The following is a 17323-nucleotide window of genomic DNA, read 5'->3' as shown; positions in this document are numbered from 1 at the left end:
GACTATCCGAGTTCCAACATCCATATCTAACGATAAAAAGGTAACATTTTATTTTATGCCTAACTGGACAAGGAACAGCAAATTCTGACAGCGAAATAAAGCTGGGATTGGATAGCTACTATTTGGACAACTGCTGCTCTTATTTGAAGAACTCGTTATCATTGTAGAAAGTTGGATACGAGGACGCTCACCCCGAGATTGTAAAAGGATTAGAACGAGTGAATTGTATGTTTCACTGAGATGAATCAAGTACATAAATAGAAGGAGATTATAATAATTTTTCTTATAATTAAGCTTGTCTATCCAACATATTAGGATAGTGTTGCTATATACAAGGAAAGTAAATAACAAACAGATTAACCAAATCAATAATAATAGTAATAAAATCTGATTTTGAAATTTTTTTCCTGATTTTGATATTTCTTTGATTTCAATATTTCTTTCCAACACTCCCCCTCAAGTTGGAGAGTGGATATCTTGCACGCCCAACTTGCGTACCTTAGGTATAAATATTTCCTTTCCCAAAGGTTTAGTTAACAAATCTGCCAATTGATTTGCTGAGCCAATATGCTTGGTAATTATTGAATCATCTTGAATCTTGTCTCGAATATAGTGACAGTCCATTTCTATGTGTCTTGTGCGTTCATGAAAGACTAGGTTTGCTGCTATATGGAGAGCGGCCTTGTTATCACAATATAAGGAAGCATGTCCATGGTGAATAAGGCCTAAGTCTCCTAATAGGCACCAAAGCCATGTTAACTCACAGCAAGCTCCTGTCATTGCGCGGTATTTCGCTTCGGCTGAAGATAATGATAAAGTTTTCTGCCGTTTTGATTTTCATGAAATTAGTGAGGACCCAAGGAACACATAATATCCTATAGTGGACCGTCTAGTGAGAGGACAACCTCCCCAATCTGAATCACAGTAGGCCCGCAATTTCAAATCATTTTTTGAAGAAAAGAATAGACCTTGACCTGGGGCACCCTTTAGATATCGAACAACGCGTAAGGCTGCCTTCATATGATGTCTTCTAGGTTGATGCATGAATCTACTCAAGACATGAACAAAATAAGTGATATCAGGTCTTGAAACTGTCAAATATATCAAGCGGCCCACCAATCTTCTATATCTGCTTGGATCTTTAAACAATTCATCTTTATCTGACAATTTTAAGCCTCTTTCCATAGGAGTGTCCACTGGAGCAGCATTTAATAGACCTGCATCTTTGATTATTTCTAATGCATATTTTCTCTGTGACATAAAAATCCCATTCCTAGATGTAGAGATTTCTATTCCTAGAAAATATTTCAACTTGCCAAGGTCTTTAAGATTGAAATTTTTATGCAAATGCTTCTTGATGGTAGCAATACTGTTTGGATCATTTCTAGTGATCAAAATGTCGTCGACATAAATTAGGAGAATGGTAAAGGACTTGCCTTTCTTTTTGGTGAAGAGGGAGTAGTCGGCTCGTGATTGTATAAAGCTAGCAGAAGTGATGACAGAAGAAAACTTTGAAAACCACTGGCGGGAGGCTTGCTTCAATCCATAGAGCGATTTGTGTAGACGACAGACGAGATGTTCCTCCCCCTGTCTCCGAAGCCCTGGTGGTGGAGACATGTAAATTTCTTCACTCAGGTCACCGTGGAGGAATGCATTGTGGACATCAAGCTGATGAAGTGGCCAGCCCCTGGCAGCAGCTAAGGCAAGAAGACAGCGAACAAAAATAATTTTTGCTGTGGGAGAGAAAGTCTCGTGGTAGTCGATGCCCTCCATTTGGGTGAATCCTTGAGCAACCAAGCGCGCCTTATATCGCTCTATTGTGCCATCAGAGCGATGTTTGATCTTGTAAACCCATCGACATCCTATAGGTTTCTTGCTAGCCGGAAGAGATGTCAGACTCCATGTGCCGTTGGCAGCAAGAGCATCTAACTCAAGCTTCATTGCATCACGCCATTGAGGGTTGGTGATAGCTTCATTGTAAGAGACCGGCTCTCGCTCTTGACTGATAGAAGCAATAAATGATTTGTGTGCAGGTGTATAGCGATGATAAAAAAGGTAATTGGTTAGTGGGTACCTTGTCCCTTTGCGCGAATCTGGAGAGAAGGAGGTGACTAGATCAGAGGGAGGATGCGTGACGGCAAAGCAGAGGTAATCGTTGAACCTCACAGGTGGATAAGATTGTCGAGTGGAGCGGCGGAGAGGAATATTGGTTGGTGGTGGTGGATCGGATGTTCCGGTAGAGGGAATGGTGGTAGTATGGCAAGGTGGTGGTGGTGGGGAGGAAGTAGAGGGGAGAAGGTTCATGGGTGAACAAATTTCAGGTAGTTGTATGTGTGATGGTGGTGGTAGAGTTGCGGTGGAGGGTGGTGAGGTGGGTGGGTTAGGTTCAAATGATGGTAATGTGGTTGAGTTGGGTTCAAAAGAATGGTCATATGGGCTTATGGGACTTGTATCATCTCACTTTGATGGGCTTGTTGTTTGGATCAAAGGAAAGGGTAGAGAATAGGTATTATTTGGAGAATAAGGAAAAATATCTTCTTTAAAATGGACATCTCTACTTGTGAAAATTTTGTGTTAATAAATCAAAAAGTTTGTAACCTTTTTGACCTATCGGGTATCCAATGAAAATGGAAGGTGTAGCTCGGCAATCAAATTTATGAGAGGTATGAATGTTTGTGGCATAAGCCAAGCAACCAAAAACTCGTAGATGGGAAAAAGTAGGAGGTTTTGAGTAAAGAAGCTCAAATGGTGTCTTGTCAGCTAAAATTGGGGAAGGTAGCCGATTAACGATATGAACAGCAGTAAGAGCACATTCTCTCTAAAATTGGGAAGGAAGATTAGCTTGAAATTTTAATGCTCTTGCTACTTGAAGAATGTGACGGTGTTTGCGTTCCACAACCCCATTTTGTTGAGGTGTGTATACGCAAGAATGTTGAAAAATAACACCGTTATCTTGAAAAAAAGAACGAAGAGAGATAAATTCGCCACCATTATCACTTCGAATAGTTTTGATGCGAGTTTCAAATTGAGTAAAAACATAACTGAAAAAACATTTTAAAAGCAGTTGTGTTTCATCTTTATGTCGCATCAAAAATATCCAAGTAAAATGTGAAAAATCCTCGCCAATGGTGAGAAAATAATGAGAACCAGAAAAGGAAGGATGTCGATAGCGACCCCAAATATCACAATGAATAACATCAAATGGTTTAATAGAGAAAGAATTATTGACATTAAAAGGTAAACGACTTTGTTTGGCAAGTGGACAAATAGAGAAGATTTATTGGAATTAGCAGAAAAATTTAAGAAATTTTGGGCAATAAAATTCAAACGGGAAGATGATACATGCCCTAAGCGGTTGTGCCAAAGGTTGGTAGGTGAGGTGGTGAGATTGCATGTTGGTTGGTTTGAGTATGTGGCTTGTTTAGTGGTAGACTTTCCTGCTCCTAATGCCACCAGATAATAGAGTCCGTCACGCATTTCACCCAAACCAATCATCTTTCTCGTATCCATGTAAAGGACTTGGTTGCTAGGCTCTGATACCATGTAAAGGATTAGAATGAGAGAATTGTATGTTTCACTAAGATGAATCAAGTACATAAATAGGAGGAGATTACAATAATCTCTCCTATAATTAAGCTTGTCTATCCAACATATTATGATAGAAAGTAAATAACAAACAGATTAACCAAATCAATAATAATAGTAATAAATTCTGATTTTGAAATTTCTTTCCTGATTTTGATATTTTTCTTTCCAATACTCCCTTTCAAGTTGGAACCAAATCTGATTTCAATATTTCTTTCTAATAAATACCCTTCTTAAGTTGGAATCAAATATGTTTTCAATATTTCTTTCCAACGGATAAATTCTCTTCTAGAAATGCCAAGGAAATAGGCAGAATGACAACAACTACTATCCTACTGGAATGAATAAATAACAGAATCTGAAAAGGAGCAGTGCAAATCTGAACTGTGGCTAGACCAAATTCTCAGCATCATCCCCTCTTCTGTTTTTCTACTATCCTTTTTCTTACTCCGTCACCTTGCAAATCGAAAAGGAGCACAAGAAATAAGAGGAGCACAAGAAAGAACGAAAATAATGAGTCTCAGTGTTTGCAACTTTAATAAAGTTTTATAAAGCTAAAGCTCAAAGTCTTGATGAGAATATGATTAATTATATATTCTGTCTAACTCGACCTCACACCACACACCCCCCCCAACGAGTAACCAAATGGCGGGAGCTGGACTTGAGGAAGCAGAGCCTACGCCATCACCTCTGCTTCAACTTTCTTCCAACCCATTAGCCGCTACAGCGGTCGGCGCCATCGTAGCTCTCGCCTCCCCTCGCCTCTCGACCAAGGGTGCCGAGGAGGACATCCCAATCCACATCTTAGTCTTCTCCATCATCGGCATCTTCTGCTTCTGCACCTCTCGGGCTGCTCCGACCTTCCTCTCCAACCATCCCGCGATAGCCCGATGCTATGAGCTCATCGGCATCCTATCCGTGGGTTTCTTTCTCTCCTCCCTCGTCTCCATCGTCGTCCTTCCTCGCCACACTTGGGTCGCATACACGTCCTGCCTTCTCGCCATGCTTCCCCTCTTGCACAAGCCAGGCCAACTACTGTACCATTGATTCTCACGGAGCCTGGTCTCCATCTACCAACTTCTAATGCGGCGCTTCTTTCCTGCCAAGGAGACAGAATTTGACATTGTGTAAGTTTACTGGTTCTACGATCGACGCACGAGTGTTGTTCCAAGTCGTATCGATTTCTTGTTACAGATCCTTCCGAGGAGTAGGGTGATTACATTTTCTTTTCTCGGGATTTACTCGTAGTGTTAGTGTGCAGTGTTACCCAATACTTGTCTGTGAAGTTAATAAATAGTATAATGTGGTGTGAAACTTGTAATTCTACTCGATATCGATAAAGAACATCTTGCCGGACAGGCATTATTTCGGTGTATTATGCTTCACAAATTATCTGCCTATGGATATTTTCTTCGGAACATTTTGCTCTGCTTTGAATTTGTAGATATTAAAATTAACAAAATTGAGGGATTCATAGAGGAAAAGAATAGGAATTCATTATGTTCTTGCATACGGATGTATTTGCTGTTAGGATTGGGTTAAGAAACATTGTTGTATTCACTAGTAAATGATCTCTATTTATAATCCTGTTCTGTCCCATCAGGAATTTTTCAACTAGGCTTGGTGGCATCTTTGTTGTCCTGCTGTAATCTTTCAATTCTAGTTCCCCCTGTGGAAACAGGGATTGTTATCTTCAGAAAATTTTCATTAGAATCGATTTGAATTTTCGTAGTCTTTCCCTGTTATTACTTATGCAGGATAATAAAGAGCTGATCTGAGCTCAAATTTTGCAATAGTCATTGGTGGTCTTTGACAGTGAAAAAGAAAGAATAAAGAAGCACAAACAGAGGACAGCAACTTCTCATCATTTAAAGATGCTGCAGCACTCTTATGGATTATATATCATCTCTCCAAGGTGAAAATATATTGCTTCCTCCTAGATTCTTGCAAGGCATAGCACCTTTTTTTTTTTTTTTCCTTTCGTCAGAGCCAGTATATCATGACATCTTGCTAATTCTTGCGACTATAACTTTTCTCATGCATGCTAGATTCTTTAAAATGAAGCTCATAAACTGAAAAGCTAGGAGAAATTCCTCTGGAGATTCATTCATTAATTTGGCCAGCCTTACATAATCATAAGCTGACTGTTGGTATTGCTGACTTATCCAGAAAAGCATCTATATAATAGTACTCACAGGAGAAGAACTGTTGGTTTTGCTGACCTCCTAATAAATGCATGTTCTGTTCGTCAATCCATAGCATGATATTTGTATAATGGTATCAGTTTTTTACTTGTTTCTGATTTTGTAGCTGCTACAGATAATGCATCTTCACTAATTTTGGTCAAGTGTAATATTATGATTGAAATTCTTAAATACATAATATAACTGATGAGGTTTTAGGACAATAAGATGCAAAGTTTTATCTGCACTTAACAAAACTTTTGGGGTAAAATGCAATTATCCATTTTTACTATTACAGGTTAGAGGGACTCCATTCAGCTTGCTTATTTTTCTCAGTATTATTTATCTCCTTTATCTATCAAACATTGTTGGTTGCGGCAAGCTTTTCCTGATATTTGAACATAAATTTTATTTAGATGCCACTTTTTTTGTTAAAATTCTACCTTTTTTTTTGTCGGATCATGTTTTTTTTTTCCAATTCTCTGTTTTCTTGCTTTCTGTTCATTTTACAGCAATGATCTCCTTGTGCATAGAAGCTTTTTTTGAGCTGCCGAACACTATTGCTTCTTTCTTGGATCTTAATTGACCTAAAAAAATTACTCTGTTGTCTAAGCTAATTAATCACAATATCTTGTTGTGTGGTAAGCTTATCTCTTTTCATAAATGTTTGTCTGTCTAAACAACTGCGAAATCATAAACTGCGTGTTAAATTTTCTGGCCTCTCCAGAAAATCAACTTTTAAAGTTTTACTTGAGATGTACTTTTAACTGGGTAATACTAAGCTGGTTTTCCCCTCCTAAGAAAGCACAAATTCTACTTTTTAAGAAATAGGCCTTTCTGTAGTCATGCAGAGCCAAGTTCCTGATCCTGATGTTAAGATCTATTACTCGTTTCTGATTTTGAATTACTCCCTCGTTTTGTTATTATGTGATTGAAGTGATAATCCATAGAAACTAACTGACGGTTTTCAGGAGAATAAGATTCCAGCAGTTCAGCTGTACTTAATTGAACTTGGTTACCTTTTGCAGTTTATCTTTCAGGACGATTGATTTATTTCATCGGTTATTAGTACCTAAGTATCAGACACTTGTTATTAGTTCCATTTAGTCCTTTATATGGGAAGGTCTTGTGTTGAATGCTCTCTATACTACGTATCTCTTGTATTTTCATTTTACTTCATGTGGTTTTTCCTCTTCAGGATGCTATGACACCGTGAAGTTACGTAGGGATTTCAGTTGTTTATGCTGTTATGGATGTGATCTACATGAGCAAGGATCTTATCGTGTTTTGCGTGATCTAAAATCTAGTATGAACAATAATGACTGGTATAATATGATACATCCCTGTTCCTTTTGAATTCTATTGCGCTAGACTCATTATTTTCATTCTTCCGTGTGCTCCTCTTATTTCTTGTGCTCCTTTTCAGATTTGCAACGTGCGACGGAGTAAGAGAAAGGAGAGTAGAAGAACAGAAGAGGGGATGAAGCTGAGAATTTGGTCTAGCTACTGTCTACTGCTTCTGTTATTTATTCATTCGAGTAGGAAAATCAGATATGTTGTAGTTGTTGTCATTCTGCCTATTTCCTTGGCATTTCTAGGAGAGAATTTATCTCCAGGTGAGCATCCTCGTATCCAACTTTGTACAATGATAACTAGTTCTTCAAATAAGAGCAGCAGTTGTCCAAATAGTAGCTATCCAATCCCAGCTTTATTTCTGTGTCACAATTTGCTGTTCCTTGTTGACAAAATGATCATTTTAACTGGTCTTTTGTCCAGTTAGGCATAAAATAAAATGTTACCTTTTTATCGGTAGATATGGATGTTGGAACTCGGATAGTCGTTGGATTGTGACAGATGGGCTCCCTCTAAGTACTGGAGTCTCAAACTCACTCTAAGATGCTTCCCAACCCCATGCCTCACACCAACTCCAAAGATCAAGTCCTTTCCCTCCTTGGGAGATGCACTCACCTCGCCCATCTCAAGCAGCTCCAGTCCCGCCTCATCACCTCCGGCCACGGCCAGTCCCAATTCGTCTCTTTCAAACTCGTCCGCTTCTGCTCCCTCGTCCTCGCCGACCTCCGCTATGCCCGCTCCATCTTTGACAGCCTCGCGGCGCCCAATGTCTTCCTCTACACCGCCATGCTCACCGCCTATTCGTCAATTTGCGACGCCGGCTCCGTTCTCGATCTCTTCAATCGCATGCTGCGACGCGGCCACCCTCGGCCTAATGAGTTCATTTATCCTCTTGTTCTGAGAGCTTTGTTCCCCTCCCATGACGCGGGTCTAAACTTGATGAAATTGGTCCATACCCATGTTGTCAAAAGTGGATTTGAGGGGTATAATGTGGTGCAGACGTCACTTCTTGATGTGTACGCAAGGTTTGCTGATCTTCATACTGCACGTTTGCTGTTTGATGGATTGAGTGAGAGAAATGTGGTGTCTCGGACGGCGATGATTTCTGGTTATGCACGGGTGGGTAAGATGGCAAATGCGATGTCTTTATTTGAGGAAATGCATGAGCGGGATGTGCCTTCGTGGAATGCGGTGGTCGCAGGTTGCGCACAGAATGGGCTGTTTTCTGATGTGGTTTCACTTTTCCAGAGGATGGTTGTTGAGGGAGCAAGGCCTAATCACTGGTCGCAGGTTGCGCACAGTGAAATTTTATATGTTAAATTTAAAAATTAAATATAATTTACAATAATGAGCTTTTAATGTACATCACATATATAAATTATATATATTTTTTATATGTTAAATTTAAATTTTAAATATAATTAAATTGTGAAAGCACCAAATGCAATTGTAGAATAAGATAAAAGGAGATAAGTCATTCCTAGATTTATCACAAAATTATATATCTCATATATCCCTTGACACCACTAACCTATCTTCTAATTTTAGTACAATATTTAATTTATACAAAACTATTGATGAGATAATTAAGGAAAATAATATTATTAGTCTCGATAAAAAATTAATAATATTGTTTATTATCTTATATAATGTTAATTATCTTAAACAATACCGACATAGTTAATTATAAGTCATTAAGTCATTAAGTATATTGTTTTGAACTTTACCTGCAAATGAGGAAGTGACAAAGAAAACAAAGAACATTTAGAGAACATAAGGAAGCGACAGAGAAAATGTGTGGATAGTTTTGAAAGTCATACATGTATATGACTTTCAACACATTATAAATAGATGACATGTACAGTTAATTTAGATTTTATTAAATAAATAGTAGACAAAAATAAATATATAGATTAAAAAAAGGAACATGTAAGGTTCAAAGCTAAGTTTGCTCAATTAATAGAAAATATCAAATCAATAATTAAAATATCAAAACTTGTCAAATATTATTTAATATTTGTGGTTTAAACTCCTTTCCCTTCTATCTTCAACCTTCTCCTTATTTATTTTTGTTATAGTCAAATATAATTATATTTCAACTAAATGGGTACGAATAATTTTCTAATATAAATTGAATAATTTTTTAATAGAAAATCAGATCTTAAAGGGATATCAAATTCTAAATAAACTATTACATTTCTCTTAGACATAATTAACTCAAAATACTAACTGTTCTAGAAATAAAGTAAAATAATCTATGTATAAATATATAAAAAGTTAGCAAAATTAATCTCTATAAATAATATAGAACACATTATTAATAACAATATTAGCATTCACTATTTAGATAAGCAAGCTAAAAATTATAAACTATTTTAAAAGAAAATATCCGGATAAACATATATCCAACATCCATATCAGTAGAAGCTTGCTGCAACCAACAATGTTTGATTGATAAAAGAAGACGAATAATACTGAGCAAAATAAGCAAGCTGAATGGAGTCGCATTCTAACCCAAAAGTTTTATATAAAGTGCAGATAAGGCTTTGCATCTTATTGTCCTAAAACCTCTTCAGTTATATTATATAATTTAAGTACTTCAATCATATTATTACACTGACCAAAATTAGTGAAGTTGCTTTATCTGTAGCAGGGGTTACAAAAACAGAAACAAGTAATAAACCGAAACATTAGGACCAGGAGGATCAGGTTGAGCGAGCATTGCATTTATTCAAATATCATGCTATGGATTGACAGCTAAATTAATGAATCTCCAGAGGAATTTCTTTGTATCTTTTCAGTTTATGAGCTTCGTTTTAAAGAATCAACACAATCAAGCATGTATGAGAAAAGTAATGGTCGCAAGAATGAGCAAGAGGTCATGATATATTGGCTCCCATGAAAGGGAAGAAAAGTGCTAAGCCTTTAAAAAATCTAGGAGGAGGAAGCAATAGATTCACCTTGGGGAGAAGATACATAATCCTAGAAATGCCAAGGAAATAGGCAGAATGACAACAACTAAAACATATCTGATATTCCTACTGGAATGAATAAATAACAGAAGCAGTAGACAGTGGCTAGACCAAATTCTCAGCTTCATCCCCTCTTCTGTTCTTCTACTCTCCTTTCTCTTACTCCGTCGCACATTGCAAATCTGAAAAGGAGCACAAGAAATAAGAGGAGCACACAGAAGTATGAAAATAATGAGTCATAGTGCAATAGAACTTTAAAAGTGTTTGCAACTTTTATAGTAACGTCCCACAACATATGCCAAAGGCTAAAAGTTTTACAGTAGTACAACTTTTCTTCATAAAGATCAAAGTCTTGATGAGAATCTGATCGCATATAGAATCTGATCTGACCGCATATAAAAATTAAATTCATAATTTAAAAATTATTAATTTAATTTTTAAATTAAATTATTAATTTAAATTTAAATTTTTAATTTTTAGATATTATTTTCTAATATTTTTTAAGAAGTTGTTATATTCTAAATTTTTATTTAAAAAATTGAGTTATTGATGACTTAAAAGGTCACTTGTAACTACTCTACAATTTATTGTAGACTTACTAAATTTAGAAAATAATATTAGAGGAAAATGTATTTATTTTGACAGGAATAATAAATAGATTTATATGTGTCATACAAATAATACTAATATATTGTTATTTAATTTATAAAATATAATTGTAATTATAAAACATAATGTTTCATACAATATAGGTGATATGGGAGTGGATAGGGGTGGGGTGACATGCTTGGACGGGAATTTGTTGGTGATAGTTTGGTTTACCTGGGTTACCCTATTTTATAAATTCCCCTCTCCCATCCATATCTCTCTCTAGTCCCCTCCATCTCTCCAGTCCCCCTCCATCTCTCCCTCTAGTCCCCCTCCATTCCACAAATTAACCTCTTTCCCCACGTTATAAAATATTCAGTCACCTCCCTCTTTCCAAAAGCATCTCTCTGGCTCGCCGACTCGCAGGGGCGGAATTGTTGGCAAAAATAAAAAAAAACATAGACGCTCAACTTAGAATCTACTATGTTAACTTCGCATCTCTCCCCCCTCCCAATGGGGTCTGCTATTCCTAGCTGGAGTCTACTTCAAATTCCCAATGGGGTCTGCTATTCCTAGCTGGAGTTACTTCAAACTTTCTTCGTCATCGTACCTTTCGCCTCCCCCTCCAAACTTTCTTCGTAATCGTAACTTTTGCCTCCTCCTCTCGACCAACGTATATTTCTTCCACGTCTACTTCCACGTATACTTCAACTTTTTAATTTGGATATTTATAACTTAATTAAGATGTTTACTTAAATTATACTCAAAATAGAAATTATATTTTAATTGAAAAAGTCAAATAAGAGGTGGTGAAAAGGATTTAACAAATAACAAAAATAAATTTAAAAATAGTAAAAATATAACTTGTAAATTATAAATTATAATTTTATTAAAAGATAGGGTGTTATATGTAAATTTATTAAATTATAATTTTACGAAGTGGATTTTAAAAAAAGAAATTTTTATAAATCACACCCTCTATTTTACTTATTTTATGATTCGCACCCCGTATTTTATAACAATATAGGTGATATGACATGTTGGCCAACTTGTTAACTAGAGGGATAGGGGTGATATGCTTGGACTGGAATTTGTTGGTGAGTTTACACTTGTTAACTAGAGGGATAGTTGGACGGGAATATGTTGGTTACCTGTTAACGAGAGGGGTTCCCCTCTTTTATAAATTCCCCTCTCCCATCTATATCTCTCCCCCTCCATTCCACAAATTAACCTCCTTCCCCACTTTATAAAATACTCAGTATCTCGTTTTTTCCAAAGCATCTCTGGGTAGCCGACTCGCATAGACGCGCAACTTAGAATCTACTATGTTAACGGGAATATGTTAACCAGAGAGTTGGTTACATTGAGGGTTTCTAAATCCCCTCTCCCATTCACCAAACTCCTCTTCTCTCTAGGGGTAAAAACGGATCAGATAGTGCTTAACCCATATCTCGATTCGTATTTTTAGTTTTGATACGAATTTGAATACGGATATTGGACGGATAGCAAAATTTAAAACTATATCCTAACTAAACGGATACGAATAATTTTCGGATAAATGATCAGATCTTAAACTTGATTGAATTTAAAATAATTATAATATTTTATTTAAATATAATTAACATAAAATTATTAAGAGTTTTACAACAAATAATTTTTTTGTATGCCAAATATATAAAATTAGAGAAATTAATCTCTATAAATAATATATAACGTATTATTAGTAATAATATTAATATTTACTATTTAAATAAGCAAATTAAAAACTGTTAAATTATTTAAAAAAATATGTGGATAAACGGATATCCGATATCCGTATCCGAATCCGAAAAATATATCCGACCCGTATCCGAATCCATATCCGAAAATTTTTAAAAATTCTATTCGTATCCGAATCCGAATCCGTATCCGAATCGGATAGAAATATTTTATCTAAATCTGATCCGAGTCAGGTCAGATAGCGGGTGGAGTTGGAGTTAATCCTACCCGTTATACTAACCTCCTCCCCCATGTTATAAAGTACTCGTTCCCCTCTTTCCAAAAGCATCTCTCCCGCGTTCCTTCCTCCCTCCCTCCCTCCCTCCCTTATAACAAAGAGATCACGTCTACTTCAACCGCGGCATCGTACTTCTCGTCTCCCCCTCTCGACCAACTTTACTTCAACTATTTAGTTTCCCTCTCTAAAAAAGGAGATTTTTATAAATATTCTTAAAAGTTGATGTGACTCTAGTTCATACATGACTAAAATATTCTTAAAAGTTTCTAACCTAACCTAAATTCCCATAAAATTATTTTTTTTCCAAATTAAACCCTAACCTCACAAAATCTAAATTCTTTTACCTATAACTAAACTCTACCTCACAAATATATCAAAACCCACAACCGACAAAAAAAATTCCCCAAGGTCTTAAAAGCTTCCCTCAACTTTATCTAATTTTCTCTATCTCTTTAGCTCAAAATTTTTTTTTCTCCATCTTTTTTTAAATTTTTTTCATCTCTCTTCCCATCTTTGAGTTCTCAAGTAATAAAATCTGCTTTACTTTTGGGGAGCTCTAAGATCTCCAGAGTTTGAAAGCTCTAAAATTGGCTTGACATTTAGGTAATGTTCTCTAAAATTTGAGAAAAAACAATAAGTATGAATGTTCAAGTTATGAATAAAATTACAGATAAGTACAAGGATAATTTATGATGTTATAAATTATATAGTGGATTATAATAGAATATTCTCTTTGTGATATCATTCAATTTGATTATAGTTAGATTAAATTAACTCAGGGTGTTAAATAAATATTATAGAAAAAATAAGTATCTTTAAAATTCTAAATAGGGGTAAGAATCATAAAATATGCAATAGAGTGATGTTCATACGATAAAAAAACAAAGACGCTCAACAAAGTCGACTCTCTTTCCCCCGCACATCTATAAAATGATCGGTCCTCCCCACTCCAAAACCATCTCTCCCCCTCCTTCCCTCCTCTCCCCTTCCCCTCTCTCTCTTTTCTTATCTACGCTTGCTACACTTTAATTCCCAATTAGCTTCCACCTTGATGGAGGGGTCTTCTATTCCCCTTACAGCGGGAGCTGGACTTGAGGAAGTAGAGCCTACGCCATCACCTCTACTTCAACTTTCTTCCAACCCATTAGCTGCTACAGCGGTTGGCGCCATCGTAGCTCTCGCCTCTCCCCGCCTCTCGACTAACGGTGCCGAGGAGGACATCCCAATCCACATCTTGGTTTTCTCCATCATCGGCATCTTCTGCTTCTGCACCTCTCGGGCCGCTCCGACCTTCCTCTCCAACCATCCCGTGATAGCCCGATGCTATGAGCTCATCGGCGTCCTATCCGTCGGTTTCTTTCTCTCCTCCCTCGTCTCCATCGTCGTCCTTCCTCGCCACACTTGGGTCGCATACACGTCCGGCCTTCTCGCCATGCTTCCCCTGTTGCACAAGCCAGGCAAACTACTGTGCCGTTGGCTCTCACACAGTCTGGTCTCCATCTACCAACTTCTAATTCGGCGCTTCTTTCCCGTTAAGGAGACAGAATTTGACATTGTGTAAGTTCACTGGTTCTACTATCGACGCACGAGTGTTGTTCCAAGTCGTATCGATTTCTTGTTACAGATCCTTCCGAGGAGTAGGGTGATTACATTTTCTTTTCTCGGGATTTACTCGTAGTGTTAGTGTTCAGTGTTACCCAATACTTGTCTGTGAAGTTAATAATTAGTACAATTTGCTGTGAAACTTGTAATTCTACTAGATATCGATAAATAACATCTTGCCGGACAGGCATTATTTCGGTGTATTATGCTTCAAAAATTATCTGCCTATTCTTCGGAACATTTTGCTCTGCTTTGAACTTGGAAGATATTAAAATTAACAAAATTGAAGGATTCATAGAGGGAAAGAATATGAATTCATGATGTTCTTGCATACGAAGGTATTTGCTATTAGGATTGGGTTAAGAAACATTGTTGTATTCACTAGTAAATGATCTCTATTTATAATCCTGTTCTGTCCCATCAGGAATTTTTCTCCTAGGCTATGTGGCATCTTTGTTGTCCTGCTGTAATCTTTCAATTCTAGTTCTCCCTGTGGAAACAGGGATTGTTATCTTCAGAAAGTTTTCATTCGAATCGATTTGAATTTCTTAGTCTTTCCCTGTTATTACTTATGCAGGATAATAAAGAACTGATCTGAGCTCAAATTTTACAATAGTCATTGGTGGTCTTTGACAGTGAAAAAGAAAGAATAAAGAACTACAAACAGAGGACAGCAACTTCTCGTCATTTAAAGATGCTGCAGCACTCTTATTGGATTATATATCATCTCCCCAAGGTGAAAAAATATTGCTTCCTCCTAGATTCTTGCAAGGCATAGCACCTTTTTTTTTTTTTTTCCTTTCGTCAGAGCCAGTATATCATGACATCTTGCTAATTCTTGCGACTATAACTTTTCCCATACATGCTAGATTCTTTAAAATGAAGCTCATAAACTGAAAAGCTAGGAGAAATTCCTCTGGAGATTCATTCATTAATTTGGCCAGCCTTACATAATCATAAGCTGACTGTTGGTATTGCTGACTTATCGAGAAAAGCATCTATATAATAGTACTCACAGGAGAAGAACTGTTGGTTTTGCTGACCTCCTAATAAATGCATGTTCTGTTCGTCAATCCATAGCATGATATTTGTATAAATGCAATGCTAACCTTGATGCTCCTGATTCTAATGGTATCAGTTTCTTACTTGTTTCTGATTATGTAGCTGCTACAGATAATGCATCTTCACTAATTTTGGTCAAGTGTAATATTATGATTGAAATACTTAAATACATAATATAACTGATGAGGTTTTAGGACAATAAGATGCAAAGTCTTATCTGCACTTAATAAAACTTTTGGGGTAAAATGCAATTATCCATTTTTACTATTACAGGTTAGAGGGACTCCATTCAGCTTTCTTATTTTTCTCAGTACTATTTATGTCCTTTATCTATCAAACATTGTTGGTTGCGGCAAGCTTTTCCTGATATTTGAACTTAAATTTTATTTAGATGTCATTTTTTTCTGTTAAAATTCTACCTTTTTTTTTTTGTCAGATCATGTTTTTTTTTCCAATTCTCTGTTTTCTTGCTTTCTGTTCATTTTACAGCAATGATCTCCTTGTGCATAGAAGCTTCTTTTGAGCTGCCAAACACTATTGCTTCATTCTTGGATCTTAATTGGCCTAAAAAAAATTACTCTGTTGTCTAAGCTAATTAATCACAATGTCTTGTTGTGTGGTAAGCTTATCTCTTTTCATAAATGTTTGTTTGTCTGAACAACTGCGAAATCATAAACTGCGTGTTAAATTTTCTGGCCTCTCCAGAAAATCAACTTTTAAAGTTTTACTTGCTTGAGATGTACTTTCAACTGGGTAATACTAAGCTGGTTTTCCCCTCCTAAGAAAACACAAATTCTACTTTTTAAGAAATAGGCCTTTCTGTAGCCATGCAGAGCCGAGCTCCTGATCCTGATGTTAAGATCTATTACTCGTTTCTGATTTTGAATTACTCCCTCGTTTTGTTATTATGTGATTGAACTGATAATCCATAGAAACTAACTGATGGTTTTCAGGAGAATAAGATTCCAGCAGTTCAGCTGTACTGAATTGAACTTGGTTATCTTTTGCAGTTCATCTTTCAGGACGATTGATTTATTTCATCGGTTATTAGTACCAAAGTATCAGACACTTGTTATTATTTCCATTTAGTCCTTTATATGGGAAGGTTTTATGTTGAATGCTCTCTATACTACGTATCTCTCGTATTTTCATTTTACTTCATGTGGTTTTTCCTCTTCAGGATGCTATGACACCGTGAAGTTGTTTATGCTGTTATGGATGTGATCTACATGAGCAAGGATCTTATCGTGTTTTGTGTGATCTAAAATCTAGTATGAACAATAATGACTGGTATAATATGATATATCCCTGTTCCTTTTGAGTTTTCAAGCATAGTTCCTTGAACCTCATGGCTTTACTAATTCGATTACACCGTATGTCCAGTTAGTCAATGTATTCTCTAAGGATATACATTGCAGAATTATATAGTGTTGCTTGATAACATGACGTGAAAAAGGAGAACAATATTATGAATGGAGCAATCTTTCGGCACAATAGCCAACTGTTAAATTGTTTTTGGATAGCTGACCTTTTAAGTAGCATGAATTAAGTTCTATATTATTGGAAGGCAAATATTGTTTCCATTTCCTCTTTTTTTTTTCCTCTTGTATACTTTAATGGTTCTATTGCGCTAGACGTATGCTCCTCTTATTTCTTGTGCTCCTTTTCAGATTTGCAATGTGCGACGGAGTAAGAGAAAGGAGAGTAGAAAAACAGAAGAGGGGATGAAGCTGAGAATTTGGTCCAGCTACTGTCTACTGCTTCTGTTATTTATTCATACCAGTAGGAAAATCAGATATGTTGTAGTTGTTGTCATTCTGCTTATCTTCAGGTAAGCATCCTCGTATCCAACTTTCTACAATGATAACTAGTTCTTTAGTTGTCCAAATAGTAGCTATCCAATCCCAGCTTTATTTCTCTGTCACAATTTTCTGTTCCTTGTTGACAAAATGATCATTTTAACTCGTCTTTTGTCCAGTTAG

General features: G+C 36.4%; 1 long non-coding RNA gene across 1 annotated transcript; it reads left to right on the top strand.

The window, feature by feature from the left end:
• The first annotated feature begins 13634 nt into the window (after nucleotides 1–13634).
• Nucleotides 13635–17145, top strand: LOC140784871 (uncharacterized). The gene is made up of 3 exons (XR_012108327.1): nucleotides 13635–14234; nucleotides 14857–15015; nucleotides 17012–17145. It is a non-coding gene; the product is annotated as an uncharacterized lncRNA (long non-coding RNA).
• The last annotated feature ends 178 nt before the right edge of the window (nucleotides 17146–17323 follow it).

The sequence above is a fragment of the Typha latifolia genome, chromosome 3 (assembly GCF_019914945.1).
Source record: "Typha latifolia isolate L0001 chromosome 3, TyphaL0001v2, whole genome shotgun sequence".
Classification (NCBI taxonomy): Eukaryota; Viridiplantae; Streptophyta; class Magnoliopsida; order Poales; family Typhaceae; genus Typha; species Typha latifolia.
This window is presented reverse-complemented; position numbering and strand designations above follow the sequence as displayed.